This window comes from Stigmatopora argus, chromosome 21 (assembly GCF_051989625.1).
Source record: "Stigmatopora argus isolate UIUO_Sarg chromosome 21, RoL_Sarg_1.0, whole genome shotgun sequence".
Classification (NCBI taxonomy): Eukaryota; Metazoa; Chordata; class Actinopteri; order Syngnathiformes; family Syngnathidae; genus Stigmatopora; species Stigmatopora argus.
In genome coordinates, this window is record NC_135407.1 from 10,030,331 (window position 1) to 10,043,956 (window position 13,626).

At 39.5% G+C, this 13,626-nt stretch overlaps 1 protein-coding gene across 1 annotated transcript in view; it reads right to left on the bottom strand.

The window, feature by feature from the left end:
* The window catches only part of ccn2b (cellular communication network factor 2b), a 54,856-nt gene that overhangs the window by 23,561 nt on the left and 17,669 nt on the right, over positions 1-13,626 (bottom strand). The gene's annotated exons all lie outside the window — the stretch shown is intronic.

A 13,626-nucleotide genomic window follows, 5' to 3' on the forward strand; every position in this document is an offset into this window, starting at 1 on the left:
TGTCGGCAAGAAATGAAACCAGTCCGTCCAGCGCGCAGGGTCATACAAAATTTTGAATTTAGTGCATAAACAAGGCCCACCAACTGATTGGCCACCCTGTCCATTTTCGAGATTTTTTAAAACTTTTAAGCACATTCTATAGATGTGAAAATACGGTAATTAATTGTGGACAAACAGCTACAGGTCCATTGTTGAACCAGTTAGCGGAAGGACAGAATGAGTTTGCGGTACTTGTGCAGGTAGAATTGATGGATTGAATTTGGATCGGATTAGATACAAAACAATTTACACACTGGAAGGAGTCCAGCACAAATGTAATATAATCTTAAAGATAATGTGAAATAAATTTGAATACGGGTACTGACCTGAATAGAGAAAAGTGCTTCACTTAACTAACTCAAAGTTTTTAATTTAGGGCTTCAAATCACTTCCTGTCTTTTCCATACTCTTAGCCCGATTTTTGATTATTCGTATTTGTTAGGGATTGGTTTTGATGTGTTTTTCCCTTGTGTGACCTGTCCCTTCTCGTCAACCCATGTCTGTCTATTTAAACCCTCTGTGTTTGTCAGTCCTTGTCGGGTCATCTGCGTTTGTCATGCTCATGTCCATGTCCTGTTTCTTGTTTCCCCACATCCTCCATGTCAGTTTTGGTTTTGTTATTTGATTTCAAAGTCTTTATTTTTTGGGAACATTGCCTAATTTATTAAAGTTTTTGTTAGTGCACTCTACTCCCTGTCTTTGCCTGCTTCCCTCCGTTTGAGTCCAACCACTCCTCACGATCCGCAAAACTAATTGATTGCGGACTTATTGTGTCTGTGAGTTTCCAAGTTAGCCAGTCAAGGACATATGAATTCACGCTTCAGCGTTTTAGTCTGCTGGGCCACACTCGATCCTGCTTGTTGTTTTCGCTTTTTACAACTCTTATGGCCGGACATATATGACTGAAGCTAATTATATTTTTGGGTGGTGATTTTAGCAACAACCTCACCAAAGTGCATGAGTCTTTGGAGTCCCTCCGAAGCTCTTTTAGCAATAGACTGCGGCACCCTCATTGCAGGAAGGAGCGCTTCCACAGATCCTTCCTCCCATCAGCTGTCAGGCTCTTTAAAAAAATGGCTGTGTTAAGATCTACCGTATGCATGCATGTACATATGTGCTTATATATATGTATGTGTATGTATGTATATATAAATGTGTATGTACACGTGTGTATATGTATATATATATATATATATATATATATATATATATATATATATATATATTTCAGCAACACACTTATTTATTTATATATTTATTCATGTATTTATTTATTAACCTATCTATTTATGTCTTAAATGCCTTTCCTATTTCTGCATCCTCACCCTCTTGCTACTGTGCCAACAAAATTTCCCGAATACGGGATGTATAAAGTTATCCAATCCAATCCAAACAACATTAGGGGAAATTCTTGATGTAACCCAGACTATATCGGCAGCAGAAAACAAACCATTACCCAGAGATTGTTAGATTTGAGTGCTTTCATATATTCACATGGTTTAGCCATGATGTTACTGTGGTCCTTCTTCACTTCACGGCTTCAACTTTCGCGGCTTGACTACATCAAGTATTTTTTTCTGAGGGATATTAAAAAAAAAAACGTTTGAAAAAAATGTCCGCACTTCTCCGCTGGAGATGCAAGCGGTTTGTGGCGATCTGTATGCTGCAAATAAATAAAAATAAATTCTCGTGAGGTGAAGAGGTCCGAGCTGTAGCGGCTGGTCTCTCCGCCCAGGTTGCCGTGCTGCACATTGCAGCGACCATTCTTCTCCTCGAAGCGCCGCCGCTTTCCTTGGCCACCGGCATGCATGTGCTATTGTTCACTGCCTGAAGCTCGCATCCGAGCAAATTCCCATGTGGACAAACACACCCGGACTCTGAGAAATAAAAAAAAATTCACTAACATTATTAGGGATTCACGCCGTAGATACGTCCGTGAAGCTGGCATGACGATAGGACGTCAACACTGCATGGAGTCACTCGGAAGGAGTCTGATTATGTCTGATAGATCTGAAATACAACTTCAGGAACAGGTTAAGAAAGAGTGAGATCAATTTAATAGGAAATAGGTTTATTACCAGACTGCATGATGGGGAGAGAGCTCAAACAGCTGTGAACACGCTCACAGTCTGTTGTCCTTGCAACTCTCTCCGAATGAACAGTTGGTCAGTCTTTATATAGGAAAACAGGGTAAAGTTTCTATGACAGTGATGTAGGACAGAGTTTATGCAAACAAACTTTGGGATAATATGGTTAGACATTTGCAGGTTTAAGTTTGTGCAAACAAGATGTTTTCATAGCTCACACAAACTGCCAGAGCCTATCTTACATTGCGCGATGCGAACAAACAATTGCAAACCGAGTTTGCCACATCGCACAATACAAGCAAACAATTGCAAACCCTGTTAGCCAGCCTATCTTACATTTCGTGATGCGAACAAACAATTGCAAAACGAGTTTACCACATCGCACAATACAAGCAAACAATTGCAAACCCTGTTAGCCAGCCTATCTTACATTTCACGATGCGAACAAACAATTGCAAAGCCAGCTAGTTAGCCTATCTTACATTCCACGATACGAACAGACAATTCCAAAGCCAGCTAGTTAGCCTATCTTACATTCATCGATCTTAACAAACAATTGTAAAGCCAGTTTGGCCACATGGCGCAATCGAACAAACATTTATTAAGCCAGTTGGCCAGTTTATCCCACAATGTCGCTGCCAATGAATTTGGCAATCATCTTGACAGAGTCAAAACAACAACAACAGCAATATTTGTACAAGGAATATGCCTCTCAGATCTGACGAAGAAGACTTGGACTAAAGCTCCAATAAATATTTAAATCAAGCGGATAGGAACCATTTTCACTGAGTGCAGTACTATTTACATTTTTTAAATGAAAGATTATATTTATATATTAATACATAATAGTCTTTTCATTTCTGTGATATTTAATAAATGGACTTCTTGATAATTGTAGTTGTGTATTTGTAGTTTTGTATAGGCGGAAAAATATGTCGTTGTATGGTATGTAGTAATAATAGGTGATCCTACTTCATGGTTTTTTGATTATCACGACCATGTCTGGTCTACATTATCCGTGAAAAACGAGGAATTAGTGTATTGTTTTTCTTCTCTGATTATTGTACGCCCAAGGAGAGTAAGGGGTCTTCCGCCATTTTGCACAGTCAGGGGTCAAGGGGCACTCTTTCATATTTTTGGGTGAGCAATGATTCCTTAACCTTGATCCCTTTTGTCTTCATATTCACAGGGGGGGAAACCAAACCACCTGACTATACAGATTGTTGGTCACAGCACGATATGCAACGTTAATTACATCCTGTGTTGCAGTACGACAGCTGAAGTGATTGAAGGACTGGAGCTCAGCTTGGTGATTTTGGCTTAATCTTAGAACTGTTCAGCCAAAGCACTGAAGCAAACTTTAATAGGGTCTTTTTCACAACAAACTTCCGGTGCATGAGTACCGCGTGAGTCATTCATGTTGTCTTAAAAGACTTTGGATTCAATTAAAACATTCTCTTTCCTGCTGCCATGCTTGAAAGTGACAACCGGTGTTTTGACTGGGATTGGTTATTTAGGTCGGTGTCAGGATTTTGCACAAGAAAAATAATATATATGTATATGTACATATATATATGTATATATAAATATATATATATATGTATATATATAAATATATACATATATATGTATATATATATTTATATGTGTATATATATATATATATATATATATATATATATATATATATATACATAGGAGAGTAAAGCATCAAATGTGAAATTGAGGATGAAAAACAGTCTGATAGAATGTGCAAGAGAGGAAGTTTTACCACACATTTCTCAAACCACCTGGCGAGTAGCATAACTACTCTGGGTTATGACCTTACATCATTCTTTTTATCTCAGCTGACTCGTATTTCCTGTGCCATGACCCCACCTGTTAAAGCCCTGACCAGTGTTATTTGAGCCAGATTAGCCTGTGACCCATGAGGGTGGAGTGCTCCTACATGTGTGATTGGGCTGAACAAGCTAATTACATTGTGCAATTTTGTTTACTGGAATATAAAGCCAGTTCGCTTGAGTAGAGTTTTCGTTCCGTCTGTTCCACTGAGAGAGAATGTATACCCTTAATGTAAAGCAAGATTAGTATAATCCCCCAAAAACCTTTATAATAGCTGTTTTTTTCCACATGAAAACACATCTTTTAAGACCGATTATAATCTTATTTTCTGAACTGCTTTATCCTCACTAGGGAACGGGGGGTGCTGGAGCCTATCGGCCAAAGGCGGGGGACACCCAGAATTGGTGGCCAGCCAATCTCAGGGCACAAGAAGACAAACAACCATTCATGTTCACATTCATACCTAGGGGCAATTTAGAGTGTCCAATCAGCCTACCATGCATGTCTTTGGAATGTGGGATGAAACCGGAGTACAGAGAGAAAACCCACACAGGCCCAGGAAGAACATTCAAACTCCACACTGGTGGACCGACCTGGATTTGAACCTAACTCCCCCACTGTGAGGCTGACACGGAAACCACTCATCCGCCGGGCCGCCCACCGATTCTAATTACAAATTAAAAACATATGAACTACTTCCCAAAAATGTCACACTTTGAGCAGATATTTATTCATTCATTCATTTTCTTAACCGTTTATCCTCACTAGGGTAGCAAGGGGTGCTGGAGCCTATTCCAGCTAACTTCAGGCATCAGGTGCGGGACACCCAGCCAATCGCAGGGCACAAGGAGAAAGACAACCATTCACGTTCACACACATCTAGGGGGAATTTAGAGTGGTCAACCAGCCTACCCCGCAAATTTTTTGGGATGTGGGAGGAAACCGGCGTATCCTGAGGAGGAGAACATGAAAACTCCACACAGTGAGGACAGACCTGGGAGCGAATCCTCAAGCCCAAAACTGTGAGGCCGACACTCCGTGGCCGGACGTTTGGTCGCCGGACGTTTGGTCGCGGGACATTTGGTCGCGGGACGTTTGGTCGCCAGACGTTTGGTCGCCCGGACGTTTGGTCGCCCGGACGTTTGGTCGCCAGACGTTTGGTCGCCCGGGTGAATATAATTTTGAGAGCTGGTTTCAACAGTAGATAATTAGATATTATATTCATTCTCTCATGAATATAATTTTGAGAGCTGGTTTCAACTGTAAACTCTCTGTCATGTTGTCAAACGTCCGGCGACCAAACGACCGGACGACCAAACGTCCAGGCGACCAAACGTCCGGGCGACCAAACGTCCGGGCGACCAAACGTCCCGGCGACCAAACGTCCCGGCGACCAAACGTCCGGCGACCAAACGTCCGAATACCCAACACTAATCACTGGTCCGCCAGCAGATATTTAATGAAGCTTTAATACTGCACAGTGTTTTCTCAAGTTAGATGTTGGCTGAAAAATTTTCACATTTGGGCATGATTTTACTGTTATATTTCTTAGCCTGAAATGCAAATATAAGCCTTTTTCCCCACCTTATTATGATTCATTTTGACAGGCCTCTGATGATATTTTGTGTGTTTTCATTTGACTCTCATGCAAAATTAAAATAAAAAATTGTTAGATTGGGCAAAAGTAAAGAATGTGCTTTGACCCTGGCAAATTTGAATGAATAAAAAAATAATAAGTACACATAATAAGGCTTTAAAAGGGATAAATATTTATTTCAAAAAGGATTATCTTTTGACAATCTACAAACAAAGAACATTGAAACATTCAAAATGAGAAGAAAAGAAAGTTGCTCAATCTTAGGGTTGAGAAAGAGGATTAAAATTTTTGAATATGACAGTGTCAAAAGAATTTACAAATGCATCATTACCACGTTGCAAGTGATGGATGTGCATTGTACAAAAAATGTCTAAATAGTGATTCCACAGTCAGGTGTGTTTATTAAGAATGCATCATTATTTAGTCTGTTTTTGCCATATTGCAATGTCTAAAAAGAAGCCAGCAAACAATGAGCCACAAATTGTGTCTCGATTCAGTTTCACTCCCAAGTTAATGCTGTGGTATTCATATCTGAAAACAACTGGTGGGAGCGGCAGGTATAGAAAGTTATGTTTTCTTATGTGATGCATAGCGGAACCTGAATACAAAGTATTAAGTACAGCCAAATTCAAAGCATCACTGTATTTAGTAGAGTGGCCACTTACTCCCTTTAATCATCTTTTACGGTACTTGGACGATTCGCCGAAAGACGTTTCGCCGACGGACGTTTCGCCGACGGACGTTTGGCCGACGGACGTTTGGCCGACGGACGTTTGGCCGACGGACGTTTGGCCGACGGACGTTTCGCCGACGGACGTTTCGCCGACGGAAAGTTCGCCAAACGGACGTTTCGCCGAAAAAATTAAAGTGTTGAATGTATTATTTTATTAAACAAATAAAAGTGGGGATGTTTCTCATCGTGTTGTTTTTTGTGCCGAGGTTGAAAAACATACACACACGATCCGGGGGCGGGGCGAGTGCGCGAATCCCGTTTCGGCGAAACGTCCGTTTGGCGAAACGTCCGTTTGGCGAAACGTCCGTTTGGCGAAACGTCCGTTTGGCGAAACGTCCGTTTGGCGAAACGTCCGTTTGGCGAAACGTCCATTCGGCGAACTGTCCGCCGGCGAAACGTCCGTCGGCGAAACGTCTTTCAGCGAATCGTCCGGTCACGATCTTTTACCTTTGCCTTCATGCCCTAAAATGCCATCACTCTTTCTCTTCCCATCAAATCTGCTATATTATAAAATGGCAAGCCATTTAGAATGGCTCTGAACACAAACTCAGACGCAGGAAATAATGAACAAATGATTTTATTTAAACACAAGGAGCACGCCCCAAAAAACGTGTGTGACAAAGTCCAACAGAGGTATCACAACCAAGTCAGCAAGAAAACTAAGTATAAAGCCCCACCCAATTCGCAGAAAAGTTAAAAATTAAGGTGCAGCAAAATCTATGTGGATAATAAGGTAGAACAAAAAAAAGCACGACCAAGTCGGTGAGTAAACTAAGGATGTTATGTACTGAAATGATAACCATAAGAAATTCAACCATACAAAGGTAAGAGGGATGTCGGCCCGCCCACTCTGGTAAACTAGGTGCTGGAAAAGAGGAACAAAACTGAGAGCAACAAAAAAGAAAAACATGTCAGCTTACCCTGCAGTTAATTCATTCATTTATTTTCTGAACCGCTTTATCCTCACTAAAGTCGCGGGGGGTGCGGGAGCCTATCCCACCCTGAATTGGTGGCCAGCCAATTGCAGGGCACGAGGAGACGGACAACCATTCATGCTCTCACTCATACCTAAGGGCAATTTAGATTGTACAACCAGCCTACCAAGCATGTTTTTTAAATGTGCGAGGAAACCAGAGTACCCTGAGAAAACCCACACTTAAATAGGCATATGTGCTATCAAGTTATTGGAAAAATCCTTTTTTTGACATCATCACCACAAAAATTAATCAAATTTTATTACAAACATATCTAAAAGTTTGAACATAATCACTTTTTTCATTTTGAAAACTATACAGACAAATAATACAAACAAAAAAAGCAGACAGGCAGACAAACAGAACCAAATTCATACCCTCTGCTTTCGTAGGTTTCACCGACTAGCCGAAGTAATAATTTCCAGTGCAGTGGATATACTACGGTCCACTGTGAAGACGGTCATCCTCAAGCTGAGAAAATGTGGCATACAAGTGAAAACTGGTCGATGGTGCTGCCAACAGGCCTTCAGCAACATTGAAGGAGCTTCAAAAAATGTTGGCAAGTACAGATTGGATAAATTCTCTGACAGCAAAGTCCTGTATCCCTCTGGCAAGGCAGTCAGCTGGTCAGAAGGAAGCATTTTTTTTTCAAGAAAAACATTCACGTCGGATATATTTTGGCAAAAACATACTCCCAAGTCTCACAGGAACATGGACTGAATTAACAGGACCAAAGATGAACTTTTTGGCCAAAATATCAAAAGGTATTTCTGGCACAGAAGTACTAAGAAAAACATCACTGCCATTGGTGAGGCATGATCGTGGCAGAATCATGCTTTGGGTTTGTTTTTCTCCAGTGGAACATTGGACTCTATTTAGTTGAACTGAGCAGGTTTGTGGTTTGTGGGTCATTCCAGATAAATTCAATTCTACATAATCCTTCACCTGTCTGGTTTCTGCTCCATATTAATTCATAATATTTAATAAACAATCAGAGGGTTGATAGCTCACCTTACAAATCATGACTGATTGACATACCGTACTGAATCAATTAGGATTTTCCTTATTCATTAATTTTCAACACTGCTTATCCTGGGCAGGGTCACGGGGTGCTGGAGCCTATCCCCGCTGACTCCGGGCAAAAGGTGGACTACACCCTGAACTGGTCGCCAGTCAATCATAGGGCACACACAACCATTTGCACTCACAATCACTCAACCACTCAGCAGGAAATGGTCCCACGCTGCTAGCGCCGAAATCAGGTGAGTGGACGGCTACACTATTAAATGGCAATTTTCGTTGCATGATTTCTTTAAAATGTCTTGTTCTGATCTAATGGATAATGAAGAAATTTGCTCGAGACGGTCTTTTTGAAAAACTGCCTGATTGATGTCAAATCCAGCATATCACGGGACTCACTGCTTTTTATTTTTCTTCTATCATAATTAAAAAGGCTATAATTCATTTGGTAACATGTAGCAAAAAATCGTAACATATCTGCCAAATAATGTCAATGGCATTGTATGAGTAGCAAGTGAGTTGGGAGTTATGGACTTTTGGAAGGACCGTATTTTCTGGCGTTTAAGCCGCCCCACGTATAAGCCGCAGCCTTAAAATTGCCTTAAAATCATTGAATTTTACAATTTTCTGCGTATAAGCCGCACCCTTAAAATTGCCTTAAAATCATTGAATTTTACAATTTCCTGCGTATAAGCCGCACCCTTAAAATTGCCTTAAAATCATTGAATTTTACAATTTCCTGCGTATAAGCCGCACCCTTAAAATTGCCTTAAAATCATTGAATTTTACAATTTCCTGCGTATAAGCCGCACCCTTAAAATTGCCTTAAAATCATAGAATTTTACAATTTCCTGCGTATAAGCCACACTCTTAAAATTGCCTTAAAATCATTGAATTTTACAATTTCCTGCGTATAAGCCGCACCCTTAAAATTGCCTTAAAATCATTGAATTTTACCATTTCCTGCATATACGCCGCACCCCTGATTCACAATGTTCACCTCCATATTCATGGTTTTTAATAGGAAGTACAAATGTGTTACTTTCAAGGGAAAATCTTAAGAAAATTCCTGCGTATAAGCCGCACCCTTAAAATTGCCTTAAAATCATTGAATTTTACAATTTCCTGCGTATAAGCCGCACCCTTAAAATTGCCTTAAAATCATTGATTTTTACAATGTCCTGTGTATAAGCCGCACCCCTGATTCACAATTTTCACCTCCATATTCATGGTTTTAATAGGAAGTGCAAATGTGTTACTTTCAAGGGAAAATCTTAGGAAAATTCGCAAGTGGTATTTCTGAAATGCTGTATGAATCAAAAGCACATTGTTATGATCAATATCATAAGGAAGTCAGTAATTCATCCAGTAATGGTTGTTCTCTTACTTTAAAACAGAAAATAACCAACAAATAGTAAATGTTAATTTTCTACTGGTGAAACCGAGTATAGCAACGCTGTAAGTCTTGTGCCCTTGATTCAGTCATCATTTTTTTAGTTACAAATATGGCTAATATGTGAGAAAATGCTGTATATATTATCATATCTAATTGACGAAGACGCTAAGTTGTTCTTAAAAGTACAACCCCCTACTGCAAGTATTATTTCTGCATTCTGGTGTTACTGTGCTCTTTGACCGCTACTCTGAAACATTAATACCTTGCTTTTAGCTGCACAGTTTTAGTTTCCACTCTATAGAGATAAGAACTGTCTATATATATGCTAATTTGAACACCCTTACATGTTTGTATTTCTTTTCTTAAATAAAACAAATCCAAATGTTCGAATCCCTTAGCTAAGAATGATTCCAAAATGTGGTGAAACACTGTAAAGGTTCTGAAAGTAATATGGATGACTTATGTAATGCTTGTCTGGCGCAAATATAAAATGGGTGTAAAAATAGAATGAATTTGAGCGGTCACTACCTCAAGTATGGATGCTTTTAACACCCAGGCAAAACATTGTACTGTATCTTGTTCTTTGTACAGACAGTAATGTTGATGACTGGGATAAAAATCAAAAGAACAACAAAGCCAGTATTTTTATAGCCCCCTATTTTCTCCAGACAGGCAAACACACATGCTGATGTCTTCTACATGTTGCCATCTGGTGATAGAAAACACCTCATTCATCAAGGATCTGTTTCTCAAGAAATGAACCATCTCTTTAAACTTCCTCTACAAATTTATGTCAATATTATTCACTTGACTCGGAACCAAAGCGAGTGTAAAACTAGATCCATAGTTTAAAAATGAGAAAAGAAAAACATGCTTGTAAGTACAAAAACTGGTGTAGTAGGATTAAGGGTGTGCCGAGCATGTTTCTTCCCCAGACAGGAGTTCATGAAGTTCCATAATCTTTGGTTTTATCCTAATGCTTGATGGATGATTTTACAGTCTCTTCTGGTTGGTTTATTAACCCTTCATTTTTCAATCCTCCGTGACTCTATGATTGTCCATCTTAAAGATTAGAGATTTATGAAAAAGGTTTTTTTTCTATACTCAAATGTTTTCTTTGTGTTTGGCACATCAAAACGTGAAATGGCACAATGACGTTTGGTCGCCGGACGTTTGGTCGCCGGACGTTTGGTCGCCTGGACATTTGGTTGCCGGACGTTTGGTCGCCTGGACGTTTGGTCGCCTGGACGTTTGGTCGCCGGACGTTTGGTCGCCGGACGTTTGGTCGCCGGACGTTTGGTCGCCGGACGTTTGGTCGCCCGGATGTTTGGTCGCCCGGACGTTCGGTCGTCGGACGTTTGGTCGTCGGACGTTTGGTCGTCGGACGTTTGACAACATGACAGAGAGTTTACTGTTGAAACCAGCTCTCAAAATTATATTCACCCGGGCGACCAAACGTCCGGGCGACCAAACGTCCGGCGACCAAACGTCCGGTCACGGTAATGTGCTAGGTCTCATCTCATCTCATTTTCTGAACCGCTTTATCCTCATTGGGGTCGCGGGGGGTGCTGGAGCCAATCCCAGTTGTCTCCTGGCCAGAAGCGGGGGGAGTCCCTGAATCGGCGGCCAGCCGATCGGAGATGTGCTAGGTTTTATTTCTTTTTTTCCTGCATTGAGCAGGTCCACTGATGTCATTAGTTAAGTGAAGCAACAGGTCAGATAATATAAAGTTAAAACTTACAATGAATAACGGTCATTTTCCTCTAACATTAAGAAAATGTTATGATTGATGAAATGACAGTTAGATTATTTTGACGCCGATGGAGATTACCATGAACACTAATAACACCACCTGAAAAGAAAGGTGATCTGGGATTCTCATGTTTGATTGGCTGTAATATTACAGTCATTGAAAAAAATGCCTACCCCATTGTGAGAGGCCACTTCCTGCAAATACTGACTTTTATTTACAGTTTTTCCCCCTTGTTATGCATCAGATTTTTTTTTTCAATTTATGAAAGAAAATATTTTCCAATGCAATGCGTACTATATGACTGTTGTCTTAACTGTTAAAAAAACGGTAAACTTCAGTAGGTTTTCATGGTTGTAACTCTTTGGCAGGTAAACATAATGAATGAATTACCTAAATAATACTTTAGTTATTCACCTTGTCATTTACGACTTTGAGAGACTACTCTAGTTCTTTGCATATTTTTCTACATTTTTATGCCAGCAGGAGATCCATTGAGGTTGCAAAAACACCTTGTCTTTAATGAATTGGGTTGAAAAGCTAAAAATAGCCCTCTGGGTGGAAACACAGTAAGTACCCTCCTCCTCTGTTCAGGATGTTGTTTAAGTCTGCTACATTCCTTTCACGCTCAGCCAGCCAGCAAATTTGTCTCTTCCCGGTCTCAGTCTGTTTTTCTGCATCCACCCTCTAATACTGGAAGAATACTGTGCACCAGCTGTGGTTCAGATGCTTGTTCATATGCTGCGTTCCTGCTCGAAAACGTTCTCAAATTGACACAGTTGTTTTGACTGGAATTCCTGTCGTTCTTTACCTAAACTATAAAGTTCTACACTTAATTAATTATTGGGGCTGTGCCTAGTTTAAAGACATTTACAGGAATTGTGCCCCCTTCAAAGAGATTTCCACTACTAGTGTAAGCGTGCTGTCCAAATGTTTTCCATTGAGGTTTGCAGATACAAATACTTTTGTGTGTCTTTTTATGCGAGTGATTTGTTAACATTGAAACTTTTTCATGAAATTATGATTTTCTTTCTCTTTTTTTGTCAATGTGGTCATGATGATTTGTCATGTTTTGAGATGAAAAACTTGCCTTCTATTGACTATGAAATAGAATAATCCATAGTTTTGGTGTAAAATTAGACATTGTGCATTTACTGAGGAAGTCAATATTACTTTACCAAGTTTATTAGTCAACTAAAGGATTACAAGACACTTTCTTTTTGATGTATTCTCAGTCTTAAAAGCCACTAACATTGTCGGCCTTCCTGCAAGGAGTTTGCTTACCACTGAAGAAGCTTAATTTTGGCTTATCATATTGACATAAGAATCAAAGGTACAGCTGATGTTGGCAGGAAGGACGTACATAATGAGTAAGCTGTATCTATTTGCTAAACTGAACTGGAGAACTCAAAGAAATAGCAATATCCCTGGCATTTGAAAGGTTGCATGAAGCACTTGCGATTCGCCTCAAATGCAGCAGATTGATAAAGTATGTTAAAGCAACAAAACACCATATTTTTTGGACTATAAGTCACACCTGAATATAAGTTGCAACAACCAAATAATGCACAATGAAAAGAAAAAAAAGTATATATATATATATATATATATATATATATATATATATATATATATATATATATATATATATATATATATATATATACATATATATATACAGTCGCGCTGGAGTATGTCACATTTTAGGGAGGGCATTTTCTTTATTTGATCAGAAAACAAGAACAAACATACTACTTTAAAGTAAAAATTGTTACAGTTGTGGTCCAAAGTTTCCATACACTTGTGAAGAACATAATGTCATGGCTCTCTTGAGTTTCCAGTTATTTCTACAACTCTGATTTTTCTCTGATAGAGTGATTGGAACAGATACTTTTTTGTCACAAAAAACATTCATGAAGTTTGGTTCTTTTATGACTTTATTATGGGTGAACAGAAAAAAGTGATCAAATCTGCTGGGTCAAAAATATACATACAGAAGCGCTAATATTTGGTGACATGTCCCTTGGCCATTTTCACTTCAATTAGGTGCTTTTGGTAGCCATCCACAAGCTTCTGGCAAGCTTCTGGTTGAATCTTTGACCAGTCCTCTTGACAGAATTGGTGCAGTTCAGTTAAATTTGATGGCTTTCTGACATGGATGTTTCTGCAACATTGTCCACAAGTTCTC